Source organism: Oncorhynchus gorbuscha, linkage group LG14 (genome assembly GCF_021184085.1).
Source record: "Oncorhynchus gorbuscha isolate QuinsamMale2020 ecotype Even-year linkage group LG14, OgorEven_v1.0, whole genome shotgun sequence".
Lineage (NCBI taxonomy): Eukaryota > Metazoa > Chordata > Actinopteri > Salmoniformes > Salmonidae > Oncorhynchus > Oncorhynchus gorbuscha.
The window spans coordinates 56751169-56755208 of NC_060186.1; positions in this window are offsets into that span (position 1 = coordinate 56751169).

Genomic DNA, 4040 nt, shown 5'->3' on the forward strand with positions numbered 1-4040 from the left:
GTGGTGTGTGTGTGTGTGTGTGTGTGTGTGTGTGTGTGTGTGTGTGTGTGTGTGTGTGTGTGTGTGTGTGTGTGTGTGTGTGTGTGTGTGTGTGTGTGTGTGTGTGTGTGTGTGTGTGTGTGTGTGTGTGTGTGTGTGTGTGTCAGTGGAGGCTGCTGAGGGGAGGACGGCTGGAACAGAGCCTATGGATTGGCACCAAACAAATAGAAACCACGTGTTTGATGTCATTGTATTCATTCTGCTCCAGCCATTACCACAAGCCCGTCCTCCCCAAATAAGGTGCCACCAACCTCCTGTGGTGTATGTGTGTGTGTGGTTATGTGTGTGCCCATAGACTAATCTCAGCCATCTGAGTACAGCTGGGGAGCAGACGTCTGGCTCTGTGAGAATGGGACAAGGCAATATGAGAGAGAGAGAGAAAGAGAGGGAGGAAAGGTTGGGATTAGGGCAAGGACAAAGGTAGTTTGAGGTGAGACTTGGGTCTAGGGTGCGATTAGGGGTAGACTATGCGTATTATTTGACAATAAAATGTTGGTTGAAGGTGTGGGAAACTATTGAGTTAGGAATGGGGGGAGTTGAGGGGTGATATTTGGGCAGAGTTGAGGGGTGATATTTGGGCGGAGTTGAGGGATGATATTTGGGCGGAGTTTAGGGGTGATATTTGGAGCGATGAATAGAAATATGACGAAAATAGAGATGGCACACCAAATGCCAAAGTGGAAAAATGGCATCACCTCGTGTCTAAATTGTCTACAGTGCTGGAGGACTTGATTTTGGTTGTGCGCAGCTTAGCAGTGAAACCCAAAGCATAAATGACTGTATTCTACCATAGCCTCTACCATAGCCCATAGCCTCACTGAACTTCATAAGACCCTAAGAATTTCCATCTCTATAAGCCACTACAGCTGACGGACTACAAACAAGCAGTCTGCCTCCAGAGAGATGGACAGCCGTTATCTGTATGGACCCAGCTGGGATGGACCTGGACCTGAGAATGTAGCCCCTGCCTAGACACTGATCGAAGGTCCATTTAGCATTTCTCTCTCTACCCAGCTAGCACATAACGTTCTGAGAACCATATGTTTCTTAGAGCTTGGTGAAAGCGTGATCGTCCTATGGTTATTTTGCATACAGCCTTCCCACAACTTTCTTGGAATGGTGCAGGATGGCCAGCTAGCACGTAACGTTCTGAGAACCATGTGTTTTGTAGGTGGGAATCTCAGTAGCATAACTTGTGCTATCTGGGTAATCTTTCAGGTTATGGTATGGGAAGAGTAAGCTCAAATCAAATCAAATTGTATTAGTCACATGCGCAGAATACAACAGCTGTAGACCTTACAGTGAAATGCTTACTTATACAAGCCCTTAACCAACAGTGCAGTTTAACCCTCCTGTTGTGTACCGGTCCAATTCGGCCGAAAAATGAAGTTAATTTTGATTGTCATAAGGTTTCAAGACTTTGTCCACACAGGGCATCTGAACACACAAAACACATTTTGATGCTCTTCATTACATTTTGGGTGTTTTATTTAACTTTTGTACACCTGTGGTGTTCCTGATCAAAAATGGTTAAGACATTAGAAATGAATTGGTGAGACTACAATTAGTGTATAAAATTGAGTTCAGGCACATGCCCATTCATCAGATGGACACACTTCCTCTCCCAGACCCACACATGCATGTGTGTTTGAGCACACACACACCTCACTCCCCTTCTTGGCTTCCATGGCAACCCCCACGGGAACCTTTCCCCAATAGAATCTTTCCCCCACGGGAACAACACCTGTTGGCATTCTCACAAACAATCGCAACATTGTTTCAATAATATACAGAACTTCTTGCAGCTCTGGTATATAAAGCTTTTTTTGAGACCTTGCTCACAATTCTTTCTGTGGCAGCACAATGACCAAACAATATACTGTATGTGAGGCTCTTGATCATATCTTTGATCATGACACTGGTGAGGAGGAGCGAGTCCTTGTTAAACTTAGACTCAAAATAGTCTGTGATAAATAGCACAATAGGTTTCATCTGAGTATTTGTTACAGTCAAAAAAATCCATACATTATGCTTTTTTTTTTAACTCAAAAACGAGTTGTATGAGCTCAGGTCAATAGAAGTTCAAAACTTGTAATGTGCGCAATAACTTAAATTGATAAAATAATCTAACATTAGGTGATTATATATGGATTATTATGGATTTATAATCAGCTATAATGAAACGAACACAACAGGAGGGTTAAAAAAAACACGAATAAGAATAAGATATAAAAGTAACAAGTTTTTAAAGAGCAGCAGTAAAATAACAATAGCGAGACTGTCACGGCCGTCAAAAGAAGTGGACCAAAGTGCAGCGTGGTGAGCATACATTTGATTTTATTTTAAAATGTCGCCAACAAAACAACAAACGAAAGAAACAACCGTGACGCTTACAGGGCTATAGTGCCACAAACAAAGTTAACTATCAACACTGAAAGGAGGGGAAAAGGGCTACCTAAAGTATGATTCCCAATCAGAGACAACGATAGACAGCTGTCCCTGATTGAGAACCCAAAACAAAGAAACACCAAAACATAGAAAATAGAACATAGAATGCCCACCCAAATCACACCCTGACCAAACCAAAATAGAGACATAAAAAGCTCTCTGAGGTCAGGGTGTGACAGGGGGGGGGGGGGTACTGGTACAGAGTCAATGTGTGGGGGCACTGGTTATTTGTGGTAATATGTACATGTAGGTAGAGTTAAAATGCATAGATGATAACAACAGAGAGTAGCAGCGGTATAAAGAGGGGGGGGGCAATGCAAATAGTCTGGGTGGCTATTTGATTAGATTTGATTAGATGTTCAGGAGTCTTATGGCTTGGGGGTAGAAGCTGTTTAGAAGCCTCTTGGACCTAGACTTGGTTCTCCGGTACCGCTTGCTGTGCGGTTGCATAGAGAACAGTCTATGACTAGGGTGGCTGGAGTCCTAATCCTGGATCTGTGTCTAAGGGCAACCACTATTTGAACCAGACTTGAATGCCTGTGCTATAATCTGTGTGATATTGGTCCCAGCTGTGTTTGAGAGGGGACGCCTGGATTGTTAGGTCTCTGGGTGCAGATGAGAGATTATCTCTGTGAAGTGTTTATGATCCACAGTGTTATCGCCAGAGTAGTGAAATGTTTTACCTTGCTGTGCTGTTTCCTCCACTGCTGTTGGTCTGATACAGTAGGACCACAGAGGGATGGTCGCTTTGTATGAGGAATACAAGGAACAAGCCTATGTGAATATGGAGAGATGCGGCTATTCTACACACACACACACACACACACACACACACACACACACACACACACACACACACACACACACACACACACACACACACACACACACACACACACACACACACACACACACACACACACACACACACACACACACACACACACACACACACACACACACACACACACACACACACACACACACACACACACACACCTCTTCTCGTCTGACCTACCAGGGCAGTAAGGGCTCCTGGCTCCGTTGGGTCGTTATAGATTCAGTGTGTGTACCTCACTGTGTGGTTACAGCCAATTCAGCTGGCACAGAAGACTTTAAAACCCTAAACTGACATCGTAAAAAAAAGGAATCCAGAAAAAAAACAGAGGAGGCAGAGGAATCCATACTGTCAGTAGACACCGGGTTGATTAACTGGTTACTGTCCTTCAATGAAGGGGAGGAACAGGAGGGAATGGCAATTATAGGGAGGAGCAAGCAGGAGAGAGGAGAAGGGGACAGAGAGTGAGATTTACCTCAAACGTGACAGGACAGTTTATCATCTTAAAATGAAGGTCCATAAAGCGATATTTCACGGTCAGAATGGCATTAACTGTTTAAGCACTGAGACAGTAAAAATATAATTACACACTGTGAAACCTGAAGACGCTGTGCTCCTGAATTACCCTTCGAAATGGAGGATATGTCCCAATGTGTAAAAACATACACCACTTAAAAAAATATGTCCCTGTCAACCAAACCAAATAATAAAATAA